Source organism: Apodemus sylvaticus, chromosome 10 (assembly GCF_947179515.1).
Source record: "Apodemus sylvaticus chromosome 10, mApoSyl1.1, whole genome shotgun sequence".
In the NCBI taxonomy this organism is placed as follows: Eukaryota; Metazoa; Chordata; class Mammalia; order Rodentia; family Muridae; genus Apodemus; species Apodemus sylvaticus.
The window spans coordinates 71,089,849-71,117,847 of NC_067481.1; the positions used below are offsets into that span (position 1 = coordinate 71,089,849).

At 47.8% G+C, this 27,999-nt stretch overlaps 2 protein-coding genes across 3 annotated transcripts in view; one reads left to right on the forward strand and one right to left on the reverse strand.

The window, feature by feature from the left end:
• Kif3a (kinesin family member 3A) overlaps positions 1–27,999 on the reverse strand; it is a 315,458-nt gene that overhangs the window by 35,687 nt on the left and 251,772 nt on the right. The window lies entirely within an intron of this gene.
• Rad50 (RAD50 double strand break repair protein) overlaps positions 7,197–27,999 on the forward strand; it is a 193,780-nt gene continuing 172,977 nt past the window's right edge. Inside the window, exons 1-2 of one of the 2 annotated variants that reach the window (XM_052197273.1) lie at positions 7,197–7,334; positions 15,337–15,431. The gene's annotated coding sequence lies outside the window, so the exon portion shown is untranslated. The remainder of the gene's footprint in view (positions 7,335–15,336; positions 15,432–27,999) is intronic. The other variant, XM_052197276.1, reaches the window with a different exon arrangement.

The following is a 27,999-nucleotide window of genomic DNA, read 5'->3' on the forward strand; positions in this document are numbered from 1 at the left end:
TTAGGATTAAAACTTAAGAGCTGGGCGGTGGTGGCGCACGCCTGTAATCACAGCACTCTGGGAGGCAGAGGCAGGTGGATTTCTGAGTTCGAGGCCAGCCTGGTCTACAGAGTGAGTTCCAGGACAGCCAGGGCTATACAGAGAAACCCTGTCTCAAAACAAAACAAAACACCAAAAAAAAAAAACTTATACTGCAGAGTAGGCATCTACTTAATATTGATCTCATTCTATTAGCCTGGTACACTTAGCCTCAATCTCCCTGGAAACAGCCTCAGCCCAGAGCTTCTGTACAGTTACATACTTTACCTGAGAATAGGACTCTGAGGAGCAGGGATACAGAACAGGGAAGGAAGGAGACCCAGCACTAGGATGCCTTCTTGGGGAGGACAGCACTAAGGAAAGAGCACTACAGTGGCATGAGTCTTTGCGCAAGCCTAGGAAATACATCTCAAAAACATCTGCACCATGGAGAAAAATGGGGAGCACTTACCTATCGTCACCCATTCAAAAAGACAACATGGGAGGCATCTGTTCCCCACATTCTTACTTTACACAGGCATGAGTCACACATGGATCCTGTCTCTTGGATAGAGAACAGGTAGCTCTACACTACAGACCCAAGTGAGGCCCTTCAGGCTGCACCTCAGCAAAGCTGGCCAGAAGCTGCTTGAACCCAGTCCTTGGCGCCCTGAGTAAGTGGTAGGGCTGACAGCATTGGGCTGGGGGTGTCACAGAGTCTGTGACAGTCATCTGTGCTTCCAGTATGAATGGGTCTAGGTCAAAGCTCAGCTGTTCTGGACAACGTGGCACGTGCCGAGCAGGGGCCCTGGCTCAGGAGTAATACAGAGCAGCCCGTCTGAAAGATCCATTCGGTTTCCAGTCCCTTCAAACCAGGTCTTGGGCTGGGTTCCTGATGACCTGCCTTCTCGGGAGCCCCAGAGTGTGAACGGCAGTCCTGCCCACCATTTCTGCTGTGGGTGGACAGTTCCTGCAGTGGCTTTTATTCTTGGTGTCTGGTTCCAGTCATTCATAATCTCCTAAGGCAAACACTGCAGCCTGAATGCCTTGTGCTCTCTCAGTGGGGAGGGGGCAACAGCCCAAGTCCCTTCTGAAAACCCTTGCCTCTGCACAAGCCTGCTGAACAGGACAGCCTGTTTCCATTGGAGCCATGACTTCAGGAGGACTGTGCAGGAGAGGCTTGTGAGCAATGAGGATCTAAAGGCCTTAGGGTCACTGAAGCTGCCAAACACATAGATTTGAGGAACAAGAAATGATTAAAAAAAGAAATCTTGAAAAACCAAAATCTCACTACAGATAAAGGGAAGGCAAGGATAACAGTATAGTGGTGCATATCTGCTATGCCTGTGTGTAAGATGCTGAGACAAGATGATGCTTAAGGTTAATCTGATGCTTTCTTCTTGTCGCCACAGGCAGTAGGCATTTATGTGGTATACATACATACATGCAGACAATCTTGTTTGTTTGTGTGTGTGTGTGTGTGTGGGGGGTGTCTATACACACATTTCTTTTTCGAGACAGGGTCCTGGATGTCCTGGGACTTACTCTGTAGACAATGCTAGCCTAGAACTCGCAGAGATTCTCCTTTTTCTGCCTCCCTAGTGCTTGGATTAAAGGTATGTGCCACCATGCCCATTTAACAGTGTAACATTTAAAAGATAATTCATCTAAAAATACTTGGAGGGCCTGAAGAGATGGCTTAGTGGTTAAGAGCACTGACTGTTCTAGAGGTTCTGAGTTCAGTTTCCAGTAACCACATGGTGGCTCACAACAATCTGTAATGGGATCTGATGCCCTCTTCTGGTATGTCTGAAGACATCTATAGTATAGTATATCATATATAAAAATTAATAAATCTTAAAATGCTTGGTAATAACAAATTTGTGTTAACTGTAACAACACTACTCTTTTCCTTCCTGATCTCAACAGCTGACTCGAGTGTAACGAGTCTGCCATATTGAGCAGTTCTCTTCTTGTACCTTTATATAGGTTCTAGGGATCAACTTCAGGTACTCAGGCTTTCATAAGCAAGAGCCTTTGGCCCCTGGCAAGAATTTTAATAATTTATCCCTTAATGAGAAAACTCTCAGAAAAATGGTTGCGTGTTCTTCAGATTGAACCCAGGACCTTAACCATGCTGAGCCAGGGCCCATGCCCCAACTCCAATAAAATAGATGCATGCATACATACATACATACATACATACATGCATACATGCATACATACATGCATACATACATATATATATGTGTACATATATATATATATACATACATACATACGTTATATTAAAATATATATTAATTTTTAAAGATATTTTAGATTATTTTATATAGCCCAAATCTATTCTTTTTGCTTTTCAGTCCAAGATTCCTAATGGGACCTCGAGTCCCTAAACTTGTGACAGCCTAGTAAGCTAATGTTTCTGCTCAAGTAGCCAAGGCTCCTGAGTGCTCAAGAGCTCTGTCCATTCAGGTGAGCCCATCACTCAGTCAAGCTGCTGGTGATGGATCTCAGTGACAGTGTCACCCTCCGGCTCCCCGAAGGCTGGACTTGGGGTGAGAATGCCTTTGGTGTGCTAGGTAGTTTTCACTACAAAATGACACTGATTCACTGAAAAAGACTGATTCTTGTCTTTGTGACTGAAGCGAAGGTAAGACTGTCTACCAGACAACACTTTTAAGAGTGACATTTTATTCACACTTGATGATTCCAGTATAATTTACAATTTATATCTTTAAGATGATTTTACTTTTGACTTCTTGATACCTTTTAAGAGCCAGTTGTTTTTTAGAAAGAGAAAGAACTCCATCAATGAACTATACTCAGAGGATGAAGCGAGTATGGGGTGTAAGTCCCTGGAGCAAGGCTTTATAGACCAGACACCCTCAAGAAAGATAGATATGACTAATAACTTGGTATTGAGCACAACTTCTTTGCCCATGTGGTACCTCCACTCAAATTGTGCAATACTGAAGATCTCCAAAATCCTTCCAGAGCTCCAGTCAGCGTCAGGCCATTGTGTGTGTGTGTGTGTGTGTGTGTGTGTGTTCTCCCACAAGCAGCTAGGAGACAGATGGAGAGTGCAGGAGTTTGCTAGGGGGAGCAGGAAGCATAAATAGGAACACAAAGAAGCCTGAGCAGGGGAAGACTGAGGTCTGGACGCAGGTCTGCCGCTGAGAGGAGGGTGGGAAGGAGGGAAGGAAGGAAGCTGAGGGGGAAAGAAGGAAGGAAGGAAGGAAGGAAGGAAGGAAGGAAGGAAGGAAGGAAGGAAGGAAGGAAGCTGAGGGGGAAGGAAGGAAGGAAGGAAAGGAAGGAAGGAAGGAAGGAAGGAAGGAAGGAAGGAAGGAAGGAAGGAAGGAAGGAAGCTGAGGGGGAAGGGCCGCAGGCAGGGTGCAGAAGCATGGGCTAGGCTGACAGGAAGCTGAGAGTTCAGATTTGCTGGGTGGGCAGCTCCCACCTGCTAGGTGATCCTATGGCATTTTGATCTTTTTATTCTTTCATGGGCTTGCGTGCGTGTGCGTGTGTGTGTGTGTGTGTGTGTGTGAGTGTGTGTGTGTGTGAGTGTGAGTGTGTGTGTGTGTGTGTGTGTGTGCCAGGGCCTGTATGTACAAGTGACAGAAGTCACTTTTCTTCCTTCCATTATGTGGGTCTTGGGGAATCAGTGTCATCAGGCTTGGCAGCACGCGCCCCGCCCTGCTGAGCCATCTCACTGGGCTCACAGCATTAGGATGGTCTTTCTAGATTTGATTACTGCTCTTATTTCCTCACAAAGAATGGTTCCTGAAGGCTAAAACCACATTTGTTTCTGTTTGTTGTTCTATCACCAGCACTGGCAAAATGGCTACATTTTGTTGTTGTTGTTGCTACCTAGTGTTTAGGGTTTTGTTTAGGTTTGATTTTTTAAATTATTACACTGATTTATTCAGAGGAACACTGAAGGCACAAGTATAGAGGTCTGAGGATGACTTTAGGGAGTCATGTCATCCTCTCCTTCCAACACATGGGTCCAAGACTGAACTGCTGTGCTACCCCACTGGCCTGCTACCTACCTACTTCTTTTTTTTTTTTTTTTTTTTTTTTTTTTTGCTACCTACTTCTTATTGAATGAACTGATGAACTGCATGAAAGATGTAAGCTCGGCATTCTCATTTTGTATAACAGTGCTAATCAATGTTAAAACACTGAAAATCTGGTTAATATTTTTTGGTCCCACAAGCTAAGAACCAAATATAGATCTTAAGAGATAGCCAAGACTCCAGGCAGGCTTTACTTCCTAGTCAGGTGTACTGTATAAAAAGAAACCAGGGACCTAAGTAGATGATGATCCCAATGCCAAGTGCTTACTACACAAGCTCAGGGGCCTGGCTTCCATGCCCAGCAGCATGCAAAAGGCAACGCTGGGGAGGCAGAGACAGGAGGATCCCTGGGGCTCGCTGGCTGCCAGTCCAGCTGCCTCTGCAGGCTACAGGTTCATGGAGAGGACCTGTCTCAAAAAATAAGGTACAGGGTGATTGAGGAAGACATCTGATGATAACCTCTGACCCCCACACTCAAATGCACACACATCAATGAAACCAGGTTTTGGCTTTAACCTTGGGACTCCTTTTCTCTCTTCATGACTGTTCTAGTCTAGTTTTTCTTGCTGTAATGAAACACTGGTCAAAATCACTTAGGGAAGAGTTTACTACAGCTTACAGCCCATCACTGAGGGATGCTGAGGGGAACCTGGAGTCAGGGACTGACTCACAGGCCATGGAGGAATGCTGGCTTGCTACCCCACTGGCTTGCTCAGCTTGCTTTTTTATACAACCCAGGACCACCTGGCCAAGGCTGCCACCTCCCCTCGCCTCAGTGAGCTGGTCCCTCCCACATCAGTCTTCAGTCAAGAAAATGGCCCTCTCCCTTAACATGTCTACAGGTCAATCTGAAGGAGGTGCTTCTTCAGTCGAGGGCCTCTTCCCAGGTGACTCTAGTTTCTGTTTAGTTGAGGAAAACTAAGCAGCATTCTGACTAAACCTCCCAGACTTTGTTTATGCAAAATCAGCCAGAGCTCCACTCTGCTCCCTTGAGTCAGAAGAGCCCTGCTGGAGGAAGAGGCCTCAGGGCTTGCTGTGGATTTCTAATGTTTCCCATTTCCTTCAAGCTGCAGACAGAAAACACCTTCTGCAGGAGAGACATGAGCTGCTGTTTCCATAAGGCCACCACTGGGGCTGTCTTGCTTTCTCTCCCACTCCCCTGCAAACACTGAAATCTCTTACATGGGGTATAGCTGAGTCCTCCATCCTGCAGGACATATGCAAGGTAGAGAAATCAAAAACAAATGACTCAGAGTCATTGGGAGGGGAGGGGGTAGGGAGCAAGTGAGCTAACTGTATTTGTCTTGGTGATGCTTCCCAACAGCAAGTGTTAGAAACACTCGCAGGTATTCTGGGCCAGTGCTCGACACAGCTTAAAGCATCTGGCCAAACTCTGCAGCCAGATCTGCCTTGGCAAAAATATATTCCAAAAATTCATAACTACAGCAGCTGAATGTGGGGTTCAGTATCCACCCTGCAGTGGGTCCCCAGTGCTCTGTGTGAAGTCCAAACTTAAAACTATCTTGTCATCATGGAGACACATCCAATCTTACCAAATATTGTCTGTCCACAAGGGCTTAGCCATTGCTCTTAAAGCATCCACGGAAAATAGTTTGCCAAGTATTTTCTTCATAGGTGGTTGCCTTTTCTGCCGTTTATCCTCATCCTACAAGGGAAGAATCTAAGGGTGGTGGTTAAATGCTGTGCCCCAAATCTAATCAGAGACAAGATTTGGGCCTGGCCACTAGCTATGATGAACAGCTCTTGAATCAAAGAATCTAAATCTTAAACTTGCATTTCCTGTTTTTTAATCTCTTTTCCCCCCTTGTTATTGATAAGGCCAGGGCAGTGAAGTAGGTACCACTTGAACCAGGGAATCCAAGCCTTAGTTGGACTTGGCATTTTCTGTTTTTTTCTGATCACATGAAGAATCTCCCTTTCCACCCAAGTGCTTTTATATGTATACATATGTGTGGAACTTGATGGTCAATGTCAGTATCTTTCTCAAGTGGTTCATTAACTTACTTTGTGTATGTATGGTATATACATGTGTGGCTATGCCCGTGTGTGTGTGTGTGTGTGTGTGTGTGTGTGTGTATTTGTGCATGTGCACACACGTCATGTTTGTAGGGCAGAGGTTAAAGTTGAGGGTCATTTCCTTTTTAATTTTTTCAGTGTTTTTATTTAGTGAGTTGGAATAAGCAAGCTTCTGCCACATGTACGTGTGATCAGATGTCACCTGGTGGCAGCTGGTCCTCTTAAACTCCGATCCTAAGGCTTGGTGGCAGGTGCCTTATCCTGCTCAATCATTTTGCCAGGCCTGGATTCTATGGATTCAGGTTGTTTGGCTGGCCAGCGTACCCCAGAAACTGTCCTGTCTCTGCCTCTCCGGTGCTGAGAATACAGGTACGAGGCTTGTCCAGCTTTCTGTCGGCTTTGGAGACTCATTGCTGGTTCTCATGCTTGCAGGGAAAGAAAGCACTTTACTGACTAAATCATCTTCCCATCCCTTCTCGGATTTGTTACATGTCTTACTGTTTAGTTACTACATACCTAGTGTACTATATGAAGAGTCTAGTTACTAACCATTATCTAAAGCAACAAGAAACTTTAAAACACTTTTAAATTGTTACACAGGTAACTCTTTACAGTGGTCCTCAACCTGTGGGGTCGCCCCCTTGGCAACCCTCTGTTTCCACATATGTTTACATTATGATTTATAACAGTAGCAAAATTAGTTATGAAATAGCAACAAAATCTTGTGGTTGGGGGTCACCACAACATGAACTGTATTTAAGCATTAAGTTGGTTGAGAATCATTGGTACCTCAAGGTTTAGTTCTCCTCCACCAAGGGCGACTCAGTACCAGTCACCCCAGGCCAACACCCAGCCGCCCCAGGCCAGCCCCAACCACTGCCACTGGTCAAATCCAGCCCAGAGTAGGGACACTTGAGTCACCCAGGTGACCTTGGCTCCTGCGTGGGCCGGTGTTCCAGGGGCTTCGCAGCCGCTGTGAACGCGGGCTCGTGCGCGCGCACTGCCCCTCCAGCCCACAGCGCCCGCCCGTGATGATGGCGTTCGCTCAGGGTGCGCTCGGGCCAGTCCCGCCTCCCCTGGTTTTCGCTTTCGCTTTTTATAGCTTCTCTGAAGAGAAACAAAGCGGCGGCCACGGCGAGTGATGGGGTCGGAGGTGAGGGGTGAGGAGCACGACAGCCTGGACCCCGACCCACGGGAGAGGTAAGGGCAGCCCGGGCCGCTCGCGAGCTCCTCCTTGCGGTACTGGTGCCAAGCTCCGAATCCACGCGGGTCACAGGGACGCCTGGTGCGGGGCCGCGAGGGCCTTAAGCGTGGCATGTCTGGGATCCGGGTAGCTCAGACCCACAAGGACGGGCTGGAGGATCTGGGAAGCCTGGGTCCGGCGCGCTGGGGACACTGCAGTCCCGGGTCCAGTGGTGCGTTGGCCACCTGAGCCCACGTTTTTTCTTTTTGTAGTGCATGTGTGTGCACGCGCGCGCGCGCGCACACACACACACACACACACACACACACTCTCCATTCTGTAAAATTCCTCCTGGGAGGATGCATCTAAATGCAGAACCCGCTGCCCCACTTGAGCTCACACGCTTCCCTCCAGCCTTACCTGTCAGCCTTAGCCACTCAGCTGCCAAGTTTTGTGCACCTGTTCTACCTCCAACGTGTTACAAGACCCAGCAAACGCAGCTTACCTTTCATAATCACAGGCATTAAGACCAGGCCAGAATCAACCCCTCTTCCAGTGACCTTCCCCTATGTGGAGTCTGAGGTTCATTATGAAGGAGCCATTAGCTCATACCAGCAAAGATGGACAGGGCCCTGCCCAGACCACAGATCAATCTCCTGCCTCCCACAGAATAGTGAAATATGGTGGCTGTCTTGTCTTGCCTTTAGTGATGTATACACACTTAGGTGTGAACACTGGACTCCATCCCAAACTCTGGAGACAGCCCCTGCCCGCAGGGCATCCACCTTCCCTGGCAAGAAAAACTATACAGATGTGGTTCAATAGAGAACACCCACAACCCCAGCACTCAGGAGGCAGAGGCAGAGGGGGGTATCTGAGTTCCAGGCCAGCCAAGTTCCAAGTCTCAGCCAGGGCTACTTAGTGAGATTGTTGTACAGTAGAGATGAAACACATGGCACAAGTGACAAGAGCTAAAAGCAGAGTGACCAAGTCTTCAGATGCCTCCTTACATTTGAGTGACAGCTTTTAGCCCTGCCTGTATGTGGTTAACAAGAATGCCCTTGAACTCAACTTGTGTCTCCATAAATGTTATTTCCACCGAAATCTCAGGGATCTGAGCCTAGGTCTACAGCTGAAACAAAACTTGATCAAAACTTCAAAATTGGGGTCTGAATTGAGAAAGATTGCCAGATACCCTAAGTTTACAAAACTCTGGATCTTCCCTGCCCTTAATCCCAGGATGGTATGGGGAGGCACTGCGTTTAGCACATTCTGCTTAATATGCCAGGAAAGTGAGGTTTTTGTCTCTTGTTTTGTGGCTTGCTTTCACAAGCTATTTCTTTCCTCCAGGGCTTCTTTCCCTCTGAGCTAAACTGAAGTAACAGCCATGGAAAACAAATAAAACGCCCAATATTGCTTTCTAATAAAAATGAGCAAAGTATATCACGGTGACTACACCATCTGGACCTCTGGGTGGTGGGGGAAGGGGGGCAAAGAGGCCCTCCTAATCTGTCTCTCAACACTTTTGGTTTTGCTTTTGGTTGTGGACAAAATTTTATCAAATGCTCATTCTGTATTTGGCAAGGTAATCTTGTGATTACCTTTCCCTGCCAGTTTATAACAACATTAAATTGTGCAGTATTTCCTATTTTCTGTATTCAGACACAGCTCATCTAGAATAGAGATGTGCTCATTGGTAGTTGATAGAACATTCTTTTGGTTTTTCGAGACAGGGTTTCTCTGTGTAGTCCTGGCTATCCTGGAACTCACTCTGTAGACCAGGCTGGCCTTGAACTCAGAAATCCACCTGCCTCTGCCTCCCAGAGTACTGTGTTTAAAGGTGTGCGCTACCACCGCCCAGCCAGACCCTTTATTTTTAACTTAATTTTGTCTGTGTATTTGAGGGCAGGTACATGTGCATGACTTGACACACATGAAAGCGAGAGATAAACTTAACAGTTGATAATCTCCTTCTGTCATGGGACCTGGGATTGAACCTGTGTCATCAGTTTCATGTCAAGTACCCTTGCCTGATGAGCCTTCTCTCTGTCCTGCTACACCTCTTTTATTTATTGGGGTTTTGCTTTGTTTTTATTTTTCTGAAACAGGATCTCACTATGTAGCTCTAGCTGTCCTAGAACTCGCTATGTAGATCAGGCTGGCCTCTAACTCACAGAAATCTGCCTGCCTGTGGTCCAGCACTTGGGAGTAAGTGCTGGGATTAAAGGCATGCATCACTACACCTGGCCTTTGAAAAAGGAATTCTTCTCTTGGTTATTCTCCACCAGTCAGCTCTGTCCTCCATAACTTCTATCACACTGATTCAGGCTTTATACTTAGTATTCATCTCTCTGTATTTTGCTGGTTACAAGCATTTTGTAATAGATTTAAACTGTGTGTGTTTGTGAGACAAGAAAGTTCACTTCTGCTCCTGTGAACCACTTTCTGTACGTAACCAAGATCTCAGTGTTGGCTCTTTTTTCTGGACCATTTCCTTTCTCTTACAAACATATTTCTGAAACTTTCCAAATTATGTTACTCATGGGACACACACACACAATTTAAATGCAGTGCCCTAATTTATCTAGTTTCTAATCATGAAAATTATGTTGAAAGCCTAGGATCTAACTGGGCTGTATTTATTTGGTTCAGTGTAGATGTGGTCTTAGTTCTGCCACTTTGGCATATATTTATTGTGAGTTATTCCCCTCCCACACCATTTTTTGTTTTTGTGGGTTTTTGTTGTGGTAGTGGTGGTGGTTGTTGTTGTTGTTGTTGTTCTTCTTCTTCTTCTTCTTCCTCCTCCTCCTCCTCCTCCTCCTTCTTTTTTTTTCCAAGACAGAGTTTCTCTGTGTAGCCCTGGCTGTCCTGGAACTCACTCTGTAGACCAGGCTGGCCTCAAACTCAGAAATCCGCCTGCCTCTGCCTCCCAAGTTCTGGGATTAAAGGCGTGTGCCACCACCGCCCGGCTTGGTGGTTGTTTTTGAGACTGGGTCTCATGTAGCCCAGGCTGGCCTTTAACTCTAAGTGTAGCTAAGGATTCTTGAATTCATGATCCTCTGTCTCTACTTCTTAAGAGCTCGAGTTTCAGACAGGACCTCTTATTTTTTTCCTTTTAAAAAAGGATTTATTTTTACATGTAATATATATGTGTATATTTGTACATGTATATATACATATGTATGTACATGGGTAAGCTTATGTACCCATGAGTGCCTTCGGAGACCAGAAGAGAAGCTTGGGTTGTTGTGGGTCAGCTGATATAGTGCTGGGAATAGAACTTCTGTCATCAAGAGCAATATATATATATATAATACTTGTGTGTGTGTGTGTGTTTCATTTTAATGGTTGTGTGTGTATGCCTGAGTGTATGTCCACCATGTGTGTTCAGGAACCACATGGAGGCCAGAGGAGGGCATCAGATCCCTGAGAACTGGAGTTATGGATGGTTGCGAGCTGCCATGTGGGTGCTGGGACTCATACGCAAGTCCTCTGCAAGAACAACAGCCCTCTTAACCACTGAGCCATCTCTCCAGTCCCTGTCATTCAGTTCTTAAAACATATTTTCCTGTCAGTGGCAAAAATTAATAAGAATCTATTACTTTCTTTTAAACATGAAACCTTTATTATGTTTTAATTGTCAATCGCTTGTATGTGTGCACGTGCATATGTGAACATATGTCAATTTCAAAGTATAACATGGGGAAGCCAGTTTCTCTCCTTCCTCCTTGTGGGTCCCTGGAACTGCACTCAAGTCAACAGGCGTGGTGACAGTACTTTTACTGAACTGAGTCGTCTGGCTGGACCCCCTAATACCTTCTGAGCATGTTTTTACTGTTCTTTCCCAACTTTCTCCAACATTCCTACAGATAGTATCTGCCCAGAAGAATCCTCTGGAAGCTTCCCATGTTATTAAATTCTTCTTGCTTTGTTTTAAAATCCACATTTTTTTCCTGCCTTAGAGATTTTAACCATTGCATCCATCTGTAACCCATTCATGCACTGTATACTGAAGTGGAAGGGGGAGGCTCAAACATGCTTGTTTAAGAGTTTTCCCTGGCTCTCCGCAAATGCACAGTGACGTGTCTGCAGAGTAATGTGTCCCAGAGGCTCACATTTCTCCAAAGTATTCTTTGGAATCCCTGCTCTTCTGATCCTCAGATGACCTTTCCTGGCACAAAGAGCTTCTGGAATATTTGCAAATGCTGAAGTCAAGTCACTTCCTCATGTTTTGCAGAGTTTACTTTAGCTCAAGCTCTATGGCTCTGTGTAAACTTCCCGGCAACTGAAGGCTCCTACAATAACCCTGCCCTAGAATTGGAGACTGGCTAGAGGAACATGAAAATTGAAACTGAGCTGCTGAGGACCAGGGATGTTGCTCAGTTGGCAGAAGTCTTAGCCAGCCTGCAGGAGAACCCTGGTGCCCCATCCCCCCAGGGGCTGGGGGAGGGCTGCTGGAGCCAAGGCTCAGCCATTAGGAGTACGTGCCGTGCAATTTTGAGCATTGAGACTTAAATGCCAGCACCCACACCACATGCTGGGTGTCTCACACCTACTTGAAACTTAGCTTTGAGGGGACTGGAGATAGAAGGATCCCTGAGGTGTGTCGCCTTCTAGCCAGCCCCAGGTTTAGACCCTGCCTCAAAGGAATAGAAAGCCATGAAAGGGGACCCCTAATGCCTTCTTCTGGCTCCTGTATGCACCCAGTCACACGAACAGGCACATACAGAGATAGAGAGAAATCTTAAATAAATAAATATGGTAGCAAAACCCTATAAATACCTCAACCTTGGGAGGTAGAAGCAGGAAGATCAGAAATTCAATTGATCCTTGAATCCTTGGTCACTTGAGTTTGAAACCAGCCTGAGAAACATGAGACCTTGTTTCAAAAACCAATGGTCTAGAGATACAGCTCAGGAGTTAAGGACAGTGGCTGCTCTTCCAGAGGCCCCAGGTTCAATTCCCAACACCCATATGGTGGCACACAGCTGTCTGTAGCTCTAGTTCTAGGGGATCAGTGCCCTCCTTTAGCCTCCCTGGGCACTGTATACATGTGCTATACAGACCTACATGTAGGCAGATACCCATATGTATGAACTTTAAAAACAAATAACAAGAAAAACTTGTTTGAGTTTGAGGGATGGCTCAGTGGTTTAGAACGCTGGCTGTTCTTCCAAGTCCCAGCACACACATGGTGGCTCACGATTCTGTGACTCCAGTTCCAGGGACTCCAGGGCTTTGTTTTCTGGCCTCTACCTGCATCAGGCATATACATAGATGTAAACAAACCATATATATGTGTGTGTGTGTGTGTGTGTGTGTGTGTGTGTAATCTCTCATATATATATAATCTCCCTCTCTCTCTCTCTCTCACACACACACACACACACACACAGACACACACACAGAGTTACCTTTCCCATGCCCTAAGTCTGCCAGATTGGCTATCTGCGGGCAGGCCTAGGTCTTAGAATTCAGTTAGACTCCTGTGACCCTGCATACAGCAAGGCGGCTGGGGCAAGGGGCACACTGCAGGGAAGCAGTCCCTAATCATCCCCCAGTCTTTTCAGGGTACTACATCTGGCTTTTCACTAAAGCTAACACTGCTCTCTTACACACAGCCTCATAATAGCCTACTGCTGTCGTCCAGGACCTGAGTTTGATCCCACAAAACAGAGAGAAGGAAATCCCACAAGTTGTCCTCTGTCGTCTGCTCATGCACACACACACACACACACACACACACACACACAACACACACACAACTCAGTGGCTTAAAATAACATTTATTATTTAAGGGTTCTGGAAGTCAGAAGTCCTAAAATGGAGAGTTTGGCAGTATCGCATTCTTCCAGGAAGCTCTAAGGAGGAACTGTGATTAATCCGCTCCTCTGGATGCTCTCTCCATCTCAGGATCCCCACTTAGATCTGCAGCACCCCCTTGCCTGTGTGCAGGAGCGTATGCACAACCTCAGGGAGGGTTGCCTTTCAACTGACCACCTAGCGTCATCTTTTGAAAACACACATCTGAGCACATTACTCCTCTGCCCAGAGAGTCGCTGTGGTTCACAGAGGATATGGCTGTTTGGCATCAAGTGCACTGAAAGGCTGGCCACGCCCCTTCTTAGCCTCACCCTGCTTCCACACTGCTTCCTGTCTGCGACCTAACCTGTACACTGCATGCTTCCTAAGGGCTGCTGAGTCATACCTCAGGGTCCTCCATCCCCACCCCAGGGTGGTCTCACACCACAGCTGTGGATTTATTTAGATGATAATTAGAGTAGCAAATATCCCTGTGGCAGTACTCTGGGCGGCAGGGACCACAGTTACATGATTAATTACATGTTCTCCTATGTAAAGTTCCATAGGCGCTAAGACCATGTCTAAATCTTGCCCATGATTATAGCCCTAGCAAAGTTCCTGACATGCAGTTGGTCAGAGAGCTCTTGATGACAAAGGAATATGCATGAGTGGATATTTGTTTGTTGGCCTTGTTTTCCTACCTCCCATACTTTGCTTTTGCTCAGCATGTGTGCATTTGTATTCATGGATGTGTGTCTGTGTGTGCGCATGTGTGCATGTGTATGACTGTGTGTGTGTGTGTGTGTGTGTGCTCACATGCATGTGTGTATAAGGCATGGGAAAAGGTCAGCTGATGTTTCTCCCCTTCTACTTTGCTGGAAGCAGGGTCTGTGTTGTTTGCCTCTGTACTGTGCACTCCTAGCTAAGTGGCCTGTGAGCTTCTGGTGATTGTCCTGTCTCCATCTTCCCGCTTCCCCATAGGAGTGTTTGGAGTATAGATGCATTCACAGCTGCACCTGGCTTTACATGAGTCCTGGGGAATCGAACTCGGGTCTTGATGCTTGCTTGCGCAGGTATTTACCCACTGAGCCATTCTGCAGCTCCTGCTCAGCATGTATCAACCATCCCCTGCCACCATCCCCAGTGCTAGGGTGAAAGCCCCAGAAGAGGAATGCATCTTATGTGTATGCAGCTCCCACCCCAGATACCAGGGCGGAGCTGTGTCCATCCGAGCAGATGTGGGGATGACCTCCAGGATGCGCAGCCATCTCCAGGTCCGCATTTCACCAACCTCTTTGAAATCAGCTGATACCTCAGTTCACCTGTTGCTCTGAGGATTTGGTAAATGAATGAAAGCCAAGCCTATGGACTACAGCCCTGTCCATCAGGGTTAGCTGACGCCACTAAATGTCCGTGGAGTTGGGTGTGCTAATTCCAGCTCTTGGAAGACAGAGGCAGGTAGATCTCTGAGTTGGAGGCCAGCCTGGTTATACAGTGAGTTCTGTGATAGCCAGGCTATCTTGGGGGAAGGGAAGGAAAGTAAAAGAAAAAAAAAATTGGAAGGGACTAGCAAGCTTGTTCAGTGGGTGAAGGCATTTCTCTTCTATCCTGATGATCTGAGTTCAATCTTCAAGACCTACTAGAAGGAAAGACCAGATTCCTGAAAGTTGTCCTCTGACTTCCACACATATATGCCAACATAGAACTATATGCCAACTCTCTCTCTCTCTCTCTCTCTCTCTCTCTCTCACACACACACACACACACACACACACACATACACAAATAAGTCAACAAATACATACATGTAATATTTTTTTAATGTTTATAATTGCCAGGTGTGGCGGCACTTACCTCCAGTCCCAGCACTTAGTAGGATGAGGCAGGGGGATCACTGGCTTCAGGCCAGCTTTGATTGCATATCAAGGTCTAAAAAAATAAAATTTAAACAGCAGCTAGGTGTGGTGGCCCATGCCTTTTAATCTCAGGAGGCAGAGACATCCAGATCTCTGTGGGATTGAGGCAAGCCTGGTCAACCAAGCAAGTTCTAAGCCATCCAGGACTACACAGCCCTGTCTCCAAATAAAAAAAAAAAAAAAAATAGAATAGAAAGGGCAGGCAGGGAGGGAGGCCTAGAAGAACTTGCTTTGGGAGTGGGTGGTGGCTTCGGCTGAGTGCTCTGAGCCAGTCTTAAGTGCTCCTATGTCTGGCCTGCAGATGGCAGCATGCCCCGGGCCTCCTTGTGATGAACAGCCAAGAAAGAAGAAAATGGACTCCCTCCTTCAGAAGACTTGCCTGGAAGCCAGCCACGAGTGAGTGTGAGCTTTTGCAGGTTCTGCCATTAGATTTTAGGCGTTGATGTGAACCACGTGTGTTCAGTGTTGGAGTTGTTTGTTGATATTCGCAATTCGTCTATAAAAACATAATCTGTGAAACCAGCTTTCCTTATTAAGTTGCAGGGAATGAGGGACACAGGAGGAGGGGTACCGGCAGCCCTTTTCCATAGGGAAAGTGCACCCCAGTATCTCAGCAGTTGTGCAGTGTGTTGGAATGTGAGGTATCTGGTGCGGGGCTCTCCAGTCGCTCCTCTGTAGTGCTTCAGGGTCCATTGGAGACTTAACCTTGCTCATCAGATGCCAAGTTCTGTCAGCCCTGAGGCCAGACTATTGATTTAATAGCTTACTTATCCCAAGACCTTCTTTGTGCTTCAGTCCTTTGAGGGGCTGAAGAGACCTTCAGCTGCTCAGGGGTTGAGAGCAAGAGTTCTTCTGAAGGACCTAAGTTCCACTTCTAACTCATAACCCACAGGTAACTCCAGCTCTGGAGAATCTTGTGTTCCTCTGCTATCCCATGGCTCCCACACACAGAGATGTGCACAAGCATAACAATAAATCTTTAAAGAAAACTCTGAGGACTGGAATGGGAGGCGGTTCATGGTCTTTTTTGTTGTTGTTGTTTTTCGAGACAGGGTTTCTCTGTGTAGCTCCGGCTGTCCTGGAACTCACTCTGTAGACCAGGCTGGCCTTGAACTTAGAAATCCGCCTGCCTCTGCCTCCCAAGTGCTGGGATTATAGGCATGTGCCACCACCACCCGGCTTATTGTTTTTTTAATCCCATTTTGTTAGTGATTCTATCAAAAAAAATTCCAAGTGTTGTACTGTTGTTGTTATTGAGATTACCGTCTGCTTTTATTTGTTAGTTTGTTTTTGTTTTTCGATATGGGGTTTCTCTGTGTAGCCCTGGCTGTCCTGGAACTCATTCTGTAGACCAGGCTGGCCTGGAACTCAGAAATCCACCTGCCTCTGCCTCCCAAGTGCTGGGATTAAAGGTGTGCGCCATCTTTTCATGCCAAAAGTGACTACACCTCTCCTTCCTTCTACCAGCCCTCCTTGAATTTCACCTGCTGGGCTTGGTGATGTGAAACTTGTCCCTCAGCTTCAGTCCCTTAAGTCCCCACCTGGGAGGGCCCCTGTAACATCAGCAGGAACCTTGGTGGCCCCCCGTCGTTCATCCCCAACCGGGGTCAGCTTTGCTGCCCACACTGTGGAATTCCAGACCCTCAGCTGGAGAACAGTGGATTCTAATTTTACCAATCACCATGCTTAAGAGAGAATTTTTAATGGTTGAAAGAAAGAGGTATTTTGTAAATCAAGTTTGCATTTTTGTTTTTTTGCCTAAAATTACTATTTTAAAAATATTTAAATTTGGGCCTTGGCATAATAGTTCACACCTTTAATTCTAGGGCTGCCAGCCACTCTCTGTGAGTTTGAGGCTAGCCTGATCTACATAGCGAGTTCCCAGACAGCCAGGGCTACATAGTGAGACTCTTCATCTCCAAAACAACTTTTTAAAAAAGATTTATTTATTTATTTTATGTATGTCAGTACACTGTCACTTTCTTCAGACATACCAGAAGAGGGCGTCAGATCCCATTACAGATGGTTGTAAGCTACCATGTGGTTGCTGGGTTTTGAACTTAGGACCTCTGGAAGAGCACTCAGTGCTCTTAACCACCGAGCCATCTCTCCAGCCTTCCAAAACAACCTTTTTTTTTTATATCCTCCAGTTTTTCAAGACAGGGTTTCTCTGTGTAGCCCTGGCTGATGTGGAACGCACTCTGCAGACCAGGCTGGCTTCGAACTCAGAAATCTGCCTGCCTCCCAAGTGCTGCAATTAAAGGTGTGCGCTACCACCGCCTGGCTCTACCCTCCTACCACCACCACCACCACCACTCTCCCCGCCCCCCACACACACAGTGTTTCAACAGTAGCCATGACTGTCTGAGAACAATCTCTATAGACCAGGCTGGCTTCCAACTGATCCGCCTGCCTCTGCTCCTGAGTGCTGGGCCTAAAGCTGTGTGCCCCGCACTTTAGTTCCTTTCTCCTATCTCTATTAAATTGTTTTCTTTGTTCGGTGTTTCACTTTGGCTATCGGAGGCAGTGGGTTTATTCTCAAGCACAGTCAATAGCCTAGGGAAAGAACCAATACCAGGTGACCTGAGCCGTGGTGCTTGCAAGTGCACACAGACAGGTACACAAATTAAACTGGAACCTCAAACATGTTTTTAAACAGCTAATAGATGTAGCTCAGTGGTGGAAAAACAATGATGGTGATGATGGTGATGATGGTGATGATGATGATGAGGAGGAGGAGGAGGAGGAGGAGGATCTGCTCCACCCAAAGCTCTCAGAAAGCTACAGAGCTGACACCTCTGGAGAAATGTGATATATTCTTTAGTTAGAAATACAGAAGCCAGAGCTTTAAAGGTGTTGCCCAGGGAACTGGCCTACCATGCCTAAGACCCTGGGTACCATCCCCAGCACCTAAAGAGAGAGGGTGGGAGAGAGGGAGGGAGGGAGGGGGAAGAAGGGGAGGGGGAGGAAGAGGGAGGAGAGAGGGAGAGAACTGTGACTTACAGAACAAGTCAGGATGCCCTTAAGGCCCCTGGTTTCTTAGCACTTTGGCCTCCTATGGGTGAACCACAATCGTCCTGAAAAAACAAAGTGAAATTAATGAGAAACAAAAATATACTCTTCAAACAATACCTAACTTTAAACTTACCCTTTATACAACTGTCTGTCCTATTTCCTCTCACCCAAATTGTTGAAACACAGTGGCCAAACTTGCCTGATGTGGGTGGTTCAAATTTTACTAGGGAAGGGCTGAAGACAGCACAGGTGCCAGCCATCTTGCCTAGGACGTCAAGTCTGCACGCTGCAGCCCTAGCACCACCTCAAAGGTAACAAACACAAACAAATGACCAGTTAGAGGCCAGATGGTGCCTCTAGGTGGTAAAATGTATCTGATTCCATCCTGCGAGCAGGAAATATTTTTTTGTTGTTGTTTTGTTTTTGAGACAAAGTTTCTTCGCGTATCCCTAGCTAACCTGGACCTCCCTTTGAAGACCAGGATGGCATCAAATTCACAGAGATCCACCTGCCTCTGCCTCCCACGCTAGGATTAAAGATAGGCCCCACCACCTCCCAGCCTGGAAAAGTTTTTTTTTTTCTTTCTTTTTTTTTTTTTTTTTCTTCAGTTTTTCGAGACAGGGTTTCTCCATGTAATCCTGGCTGTCCTGGAACTCACTCTTTAGACCAGGCTGGCCTTACGTTTTAAAGCTTGAAAAGCCCTCTCTACCCAAGGTTTAGCCACACATTTGAGACACAGACCAACGAACACTGAACTCCGGGGGCATAGCTATGACAGCTTCCTTCTAGAAACTGATACAAAAGAACCAAAGTCTTGCCACGAGTGAGCTATTACCCCAGTCAGAGACTTTGGGAGCAGTCTTCATCTTTAAGCGCTTGCAGATGTCTGGATGGGTGTTAGGTTGCTTAAGTGCTGGTCACGGATAGCTAAAATTCTCACACAAGTCTTCCCAAACATGTCTAACTGACTGCTATGGACCAGTAGTAACTCCAGGGCACACTGGGTACTTTATGCTGGCACACTGGGTCAATAGGCACCCCAACTATGAACTTCTGATTTGGGGGGTGTTTTGGTTGTTTTTTAATTTTCCTTTAAAAAACAAAACAACTGCACATACAAATGTACTAATAATTTTTAAAACATAAGCAAAAAATGAAAGTATGGGTCTTGAGGTTGTTCTGGATAGAATGGGCAGTTGCTGCGAGTGGAGGCGCTCCCAAGGGCTTTTCCGGGGTGCACTGGACAGGTGAGTAGGAGCAGTGGAGGCCTGGACCAGAGAGAGAGGAGAGGATGGGCAAGTTGGGAAGTAGCGTGGGTTGCTGGGACACTGGTGAGTAGCTACAGGACATTGTTCCCTGAGCCGGTCACTGCCTACTGCGTGGGCGGGGCTGGGATTCTCCCTGTCACCTCTGTGTGCTTGTCTTCAGCTTCTTGCCTCCCTGGGCCTAGAAAGCCCTGGGGCTGGGCTGCTGCTTTTGAGTAAAATCCGGGTGTGAGCACAGTGGTGAAGGACACAGCAGGGACGCTGTCATACGGCATTGGCATTTCCGGCTGGGATGTCTTGAAGTCACCATTTACCAGTTTTAGGTTGAATTGCGTTTTCCCTCCTGTAGTCCTTTTCTGAGACTACAATACTGGTGATTGCTCTGGGCTGTTTGTAGGGAGCTCCTTCGCTGGTACGGTCTGCATTGGAATAGAAGTGAATTTTTTTCCCCCACACAGACCAAACATGTAGAAAGGGGTGTGGCTTTCTAGGTTTCATTTCCTTTGCTTGGGAAATAGAGGGAGTGTTGAGATCACTCTTAAACAGATTATAACCTGTAACTTCAAGTGAGTCAGTATTTTTATTTGTAAAAATTTTTTTGTTACACATTTGCCCTCTGAATCATCTCATTGGCCTAGTATGTGTGTATGGTATGTATGTATGTATGAATTATGCTGGGAACTAAGCCCAGAGCCTCATGCATGTTAAGAACGTGCTCTGCCACCAAGCTATAACCTGACCTGTACATGATATTTTAGATGCCTAAGAGAAAGGAGAGTTTCCCCAAGGACCTTAGAGTCTTCCTGGGGCTGGTGGTCCAGCAGGTCAGCACACTGCTTGCCTAGCATGCATGGAGGCCCGGGCTCCAACTCCAGCACTGCATAAACCTCAGTGTAACCCCAGCACTGGGGAGGTGGAGGCAGGAGGCTCAGGACTTCAGGGTCATCTACACAGACATGGAAAAAAACCCTAAAAAGCTCAGGTACTAGCTGGGCAGTGGTGGTGCACGCCTGTAATCCCAGCACTTGGGAAGCAGAGGCAGGCGGATTTCTGAGTTCGAGGCCAGCCTGATCTACAGAGTGAGTTCCAGGACAGCCAGGACAGAGAAACCCTGTCTCGAAAAAAAAACCAAATCCAAAAAAAAAAAAAAAAAGCTCAGGTACACAGGCTTCATAAGACTTGCCCTAGGAGCTCTATCTAGTAAATTCCAGCTAGAGGAAGGAAGACAGGTGTCTGTCTTAGACACTCAGGTAATAAGAAAGAGTGGATATCTAAAGCCATCATACTAGATAAGTTGGTTGGACAGATTTTGGTGGGGTTATGAGTTTGAATTTGATGCCCAAAGAAGAAAAGAAGAGGGCTAGAAAGATGGCTCAGTGGTTAAGAGCACAGACTGTTCTTCCGAAGGTCCTGAGTTCAAATCCCAGCACCCACATGGTGGCTCACAACTATTCATAATGAGATCGGACACCCTCTTCTGGGGTGGGTGTCTGAAGACAGCTAAGCTACAGTGTACTTAGATATAATAGTAAATAAATCTGTAGGCTGAAGCAAGCAGGGCCAACCAGAGCGAGCAACCTTCATTCCCAGCAACCACACAATGGCTCACAGCTACAGTGTACTCATATACATAAAATAAATCTTAAAAAAGAAAGAAAGAAAGAAAGAAAGAAAGAAAGAAAGAAAGAAAGAAGAGAAAGCAATACGTTTTGAAACAGGGAATGCTTAAGAGAATAAATAGGAAACTTATTTTCCGTTTTCCACCTAGAAAAAGCAATGCTTTCTTTTTAGACAACTTCCCAAGGTCACATGGCCATCTGGGATTGAATCCAGCACACCTCAGAGTCACAAAGCTGTTTTGTGATATCTGCTGCTACCGTGACTTTGCCTGTGACCAGGTCCCCGCCCAGCCATGACCTTGTGTATCTTTAGTCTATACATGGCTTCGTTTGCCTGTGACCATCACTCACAGATCTGTCACAGGGTGAAAGGGGACTTTAGGTAAGTCACTTCCCAGCCTGTCGTTGGCATTGGGAGAGCTGGGGCAGGAAGCCAGCCAAGTAAAGAACATGACAAACAAGTCCCTAGAGCTGCAGAGAGCTGCTAAGCCTCTGGAGAAGTTGACAGGCGAGGGCCCAGCAGGGCTGCGTGAATTGATGTCTGTCAACTCCCCACCAGCTTTGGTTGACACCCAGTATTCTGTGTTTTCCTTTGTTATTTCTTGGGTGTTCAGCACCCAGCTAAGGACCTAAAATGTACCAGGTTGAGTGGTGGGCACAGACTTGCAGTGGGCACAGACTTGCAGTAGGGAGCAAAGGATAACATGCCTTCCCTCAAGAAGCCATGGCAGAGCCGGGCGGTGGTGGCACACACCTGTAATCCCAGCACTCTGGGAGGCAGAGGCAGGCGGATTTCTGAGTTCGAGGCCAGCCTGGTCTACAGAGTGAGTTCCAGGACAGCCAGAGTTCTGTAGTGAAACACAGTCTGTCTTTCTGATTAGAAGGATGTACTTGAAGGGCTGGGACTGTAGCTTACCCAGCACACCTGAAGCTTTGGGTTCTGCCTCTGGCATTGCAGAAAGCAGGTATGGTGGTGCACACCGGACATCCCAACACTGTCAAGGTGGGGACAGGAGAATCAAAAATTAAACTCGATTGTGTATAGAGTTTCAGGCTCAGGAGACCCCATGTAAAAGAAAAACCTAAAACAAACAAAATGGAATAAAGGAAAGAACAAAGTAGACATGTTCTCTTAGGATGGTTTAATTTTGTTTGGAGAAACTCCACCTTGACCAGAGAGGGCACTTATGCCCTCACTCTCCTCTCCTCCAAGATCCTGCAGACCTAAGCTGGTCACCCCCTTTCTTGACCTCTATGGTCTCCAGTATAAAATTTGGTTAATTATATTCTTCCTGTCTTGAGGGGAAGCAAAAAGTAAACTTCTTGAGGAGCATTCCCATTCTAGAGGATTCTGGTTCTGTTTAAAAAATGAAAACCCAGCCGGGCAGTGGTGGCACGTAGAGGCCGGGGCCTGGGGCCTGGTGTCGTTCTTCAGCTGCCCTCTGTCTTGATTTCTGAGACAGCGTCACATGAAGCTCACTGGCTGGCCCGCAAGCCCCACCTCCATCTGCCTATCCTTAGGATTGCAGACTTGCCAGCAGGGCACCAGCTTTTTACCTGGGTGCTGGGGCATCTGTCCACATGCTTACAAGGCAAGCACTCTCGACCACTCCCCCCACCCCAAAACTTAAAAGGATTAAGAACAGCCCTGGAGCTGAATCCAGATTGTTACTCATTTCATGCAGTCCCCAGCCCCTTTTGCAGAGGATGTGGTTCAGTGGTGGAACTCTTGCCTAGCATGCCTAAGGTCTGGGCTTGGGTCCCCCTCCCACAAAGCCCCTTCGGTAGTTTGAATGAGAATGGCCCCCATAGGCTGCTCATCAATTTGAATGCTTAGTCCTCAGTTGGTGAACTGTTTAGGAAGGGTTAGGAGGTGTGGCCTTGTTGGAGTGGGTGTGGTCTTGTTGGAGGAGGTGTCTCACTTCACGTCTGTATGTCTGGGTTTGAGAGCATGGACAGACAGACAGACATGATACTGACAGCACTCAGAGCGCCTTTGCTGTGCCCCTGGACTGTCCTTAAGAGACCTGTCCCCATGGTTTCTTCATCTGCACATAGGAATGAGATAATCCATGGTAAGGATGTAGCAAGGCTGGCTAGGACTGTATAACCAGCATAGTGTGTGGTTTAGGGTAAAGCCTCATGGACCACTGGCTAGGATGCTTGTGATACAGGGAGGAAAATGTAAGCCCAGAGGTCAAGTGACTCAGTCAGGCCCTGGTAAAGTCTGGGCAAATCCAAAGCTGGTCAGTCTGGCTAATGCTCTCTCTCCAGAGTCCATTCTGACTTCTAGGGAAAATGGTGGTACTAAACAGATCTTCTGAGGCTAGCCCATTGCCTGCCATTTCTAGCTTTTGCAGGGGGAAACTTCCTCAGCACACGGGGAGCCTCAGTTCTAGGCATGCAGAGTCCCTCTGGGCCAGGCAGATGGGAACAAAGGACAGGGTATACCGCCCTCTTGGTTCTCTGAGTGGCAGAGGCAGGGGTTGGGGGTACGGCATGTTCCTGGGATATCCTATCCTTGCTGTAACCACATGCTGCCAGCCTCCTTGGCGCACCACAGAATCCTCCTGTAGCCTGGAAGGGGGGATAGCTAGTGGGCAGGCGCTGTCACCTGTTCTCGGGCTGGGGTGGAGGCATGGGCTCCTCAAGCCATGTCCCCACAGATCTTTTGCTTTATGGAACAGGACTATGAGATAGGTATTCGCTCCAGCCACCCTGGTCACCTGGTTGCCACAGAACCCTTCCCACTGGTCCCACAGGTGCAAACTCCAGAGCACAGACATGTATGTGGGAGCCATTTTAAAAACAAAAACAAACCAAACCAAAAAAATTCTAGTAGTCTCTCAATAGAAACAGCCAGGAGGCGTGACCACGCCCACCTTCCTGAAAGTGGCACCATCTAACATAACTCAGCTTCCGAGCCGAAAGAACCAGCGATCTCAGAGATCTCTTTGCCACACTGTGGTTGGCTTTTTACATTTTGTTGGATTGTATGTGTGTATGCTTCTCACCCCCGTGTGTATGCTTCTCACCCCCGTGCGCATGCGGAGGTCAGAGTACCGCTTTCATAAGCTGGATCTTTCATTCTGCCAGGCGGGTCCTGGGGATTGAACTCAGGCCCTGCGGGTTGGCAGCTTGGACCCACTCCTTTACCCAAGCGAGTCATCTTGCCCGCTCTCTGCCACTGTGTTATGTTCAGCTATTCCTGTTGCCTAGGGTGGGTAATGGAGCTGACCAGAGTGTCACATCACCATCATCCACTTCCCAGCATCTCTTCCGTGTGTGTTCACGGAAAGTAAACACAGTTATGCAGCCAGGCTGACGCGGTGGGGCTGACGAGGGCAGCTCAGCAGGTAGGGGTGCCCGAGTTCAGGTCCCCAGCACCCGTGTGGAAAGGTCAGGGCTGGCCAGGCATGCCTCAGGAATAAATCAGCTCTGTGCTGTGGGAGATGAAGCCAGGGGGAATCACTGGAGCTTGAAGGCTGCCAGCTCACTCCACAGTCATCAAGAGATCCTGTCTCAAAGGAATAAGGGACAGTCTCAAAGGAATTGCTGGACATCCGATGTCCTTCCTCTGGCCTCTTCGCATGCACCAGCACACCATGGGCACATATACCTTTTTCACACACAAAAGCAAATAAATACATTGAAGGCTTATAATACCGAAGGCTGTGCATCATTATTCCTTTTGATTTACGTAAGGTCTAGGGGGTCCAGCCTGCAGTGATCCCCGAGGCAGCCCTGTTGGCGTGCAGCAAACCTGAACTCTCGTGCTGCAGAACAGTGCCCACATACCTTGGCCTCGGCACTGTCCCCCAAACATGGCTGTGGTTGAAGTGACTGTGACAGCAGGTACCCTGGTTCATTCCCTCTTCCGGGAGACTGAGTTGTGGATCACAACTGCAGAAGTCTGTCCTGTTCTAGAATATTCCAAGGAACACTGCCGGCTTTTCCTTGGGTGGACACCTTAGGTCTGGAGGGCAGTGGCGGCTTCCCTTAGTCCCTTCTGCAGTGTTCCCCTGAGGCTGGCTCCCCATTCTTGAGAATAAGAGACCCATACTGAGAGTGCGCTCCACCTCCTGGTAGAAGTGTGGCCTGGCCAGGTGGTAGGGTGATGTTTTACCCACATGCCGGTGGCCAGGCTGGAGGCTGGCCTGACAGTGAGTGGTATGTGATGTTGAGCAGTAGCAGACGCCATTCCCAGCTGCCCTCCTTGTTGTGGACTGTGTTGCTTGACTGTAGCTGGTCCCTTCCTCACAAGTCTTACATCTCTTTTCTTTGGAGAGCTTAGCAAGTGGTCCATGGGCCAGCCAATCCCCTGACAAAGTAAACCAGGGGCCATAAATCAGAGGCTGTTGTCACCCTAGTCTACAGTCCCAGAGGACAGGAATTGCAGACCTGATTTACTAGTACCCTTGACACCTGACAATGAACCTGCCCCTCATAGCAAGTTCCTACTGTGTGCCTCAGGTGATTGATTCCCCCTGCAAGCCTCTGTTGGGCAGCCTGGAGCCCAGCTAGCAAGCCTCCAGCAAAGAGCCCCAGGACTCAGAAGGATCTAAGGCTGCCAGCATGGCCAAGCTGGCTGTGCTGCTGTTAATACTAGCAGCTTCCATGACAACCAGGAGATAAACACCTGCGATCAAGCAAAGGCTAGAACGAGATTAGGTGTCTGGGCAGGGTGGGGACGGGACTGTGATTCAGACACCCTTATATGACCTGTATTTTATGGGGCTATTCCACCGGTATAATTTGTTTGTTAGCCAGATAATGTAGCAGGAACTCAAAAGTGGCTTCCCTGGGCAGGTGTCTTAGAGGGAAGCAGGTGCCTTGAGCTTTCTCTGGGTGAACTGCTGGGGTGGATTCTGATGGGAGGGGTGGTTGGGAGCTGCTAGGCCTGACCAGTTGCCCCATGAGTCAAAGCCTCTGCTGCCAGCCCTGGTTTGCAGCAATACTGCGATCACCTCCAGATCTCTCTGCAACAAGTGGCTCCAACACCTTCCTGCCCCAAAGCAAAACATGTGACTTAAAAGAAGTAACCTGACCTCAGTTACCAGGTGCAAATATCAGTCACTGGGAGTCACCGAGAGGCCAATCTTTGAGCTCTGCTTGTTAACTATTAAGAGTACACTGTTCAGGGTGTGATAAAGGCTGTCTGCCTCTCCATTTATGATTTCCAGTAAACCAGAGCACTTCAAGGAAGGGCCAGGGCAAGTGAGAGGTTTCAGACTAGGCCCTCCACTGAGCTGGCAAAGCAATTTCTGCAGAGGTCTAAGAGGCAAGAGCAAGGCCCCAGATCCTAACCACCTCCCACCCCCCAAGATTAGTCCTCTCTAGGTTACGGCTGAGAGGCAGCCTGTCTGGACAGCTTTGGAGCGACAGGCAGTTCCTGACCTCAGCCAGGCAGCTTATATGTACTCTCAGGTGGAGAGGTCAGAAAAGGAAGAAGTCAGTCTTCAGACCGGTTGTTCCGTGCTTACTGTTGGCTGCCTGGGCACGTTGGTCTCGGCGCTCTGCCGTTCTGAGCAGCAGCAGCTCAGTTCCCTCAGGAAGCCGGGGAAGCATTCCCAGCTGACACCTGTGCTGGCTTCTTCTGCATCTGGCCACTGTGGGGAAGCCCAGACCTCAAGCAGACTGCAGGCAGGCAGTATGTCCTGCCTGGGAAGGGAACTGAGGTTCTGCCTACCCTCTGATGCCAAGATGGAGGTAGCTCTCTGGGCCCTTTTGGGCTTTTTTTTTTTGAAGCACCTAATTGAGCAGCAAACAGAGAAAATTTGTATCAAATGAAATTAGCCTGCAGTTACCAGTAGCATGTGTCTACCTGCTTAGGGTGTCATGAACACAGCCCCATCCATATGCCTCACCTATGCTAAGGTGCTGGGCAGGTCTTTGCTCAAGTGGACATACAGCTGAGAGGCAGAGACAGAAAATATACACAGGATGAAACACTGAGGGCTGGGGACACTGCTTTCTTAGCATGCACAAAGCCCTGGCTTCAATCTCCAGCTATTAACCGGGTGTGATGTCACATGCCTATAATCCCAGCACTGGGAGGTAGAGACAGGAGAATCATAATCCCAAGGTCATCCTTGGCTGCATTGTGAGCTTGAGGCCAAACTTGAGATTCCATCCTAAAAAATGTTTAGGATCCTAGCGGTGCTAGTAGTAAGTGCTGCTGAAAGGGGAAACACTGATAATGTCGTTGAGGGACTGAGAAACTGACAGTGTGCTCAGGGCCAGGCTTTCGGAGGGATACCTGGAAGAGAAGCAGTCAAAGAGCGGATGCACAGTGACCAGTGCAGTCCCATGTCCTCCCGGCTCATGTAAGGACCAGAAAACTAGTGTGACAAGAAGGAAGGTACTGGGTTGGGGTCTGGGACCCTTCCTTTCCTGTCTTCTGGATTATTACCTAAGCATCCATTTAGTATGGCCCTTTATCGGGTGTCCATGGTGTCAGGCACTCTGCTGGGCAGTGCTAAAACCAGTACACATCTACCAGGTTCCTTTCGCAAGGGGTGTACAGGGGGTTGGAGAATTAACCGGAACCCCACGGAAGCCAGCATGGTGAGTTCTGTGGGAGAAGAATCCCAGAGGCTAACAGAGGTCAGAATGGCTTTCTGATCCACTGTGGGCTCTGAGGGAAAGAGAAGAAAACAAAACGATGCTGTGCTCTGGGATGTGGTGGGAGGAAGGAAGGAGCCTGGGCCAGGTTAGGGGATGGGGCTGAGTGGGAACCTGAGCCATGCCAAGGGAGGGGTGTGATTAGTCTGCAGAAAGATTGCAAGTCTGATCCAGGCAAGGAGAAGCTGGAGGCCGGGGTAAGCAGGTCCATCTTGAGATGGACAGCTGCTAGGGACAGCCACAGAGGCCTCAAATGCCCTGGAGCCTCAGCGGGACACTCAAGGATAGCTTGTAGAGTTGAGACAGATTCCTATGGGGCCAGATCAACAGCAAGCAAGGTTGGAGACTGAGACACTGTTACTTAGGAACTGTGCCTTAAGACCACTGTCCGGGCGGGGATGGCTTCCTTCCTGAGAGCTGGCCCATGGGATGACCGATCCC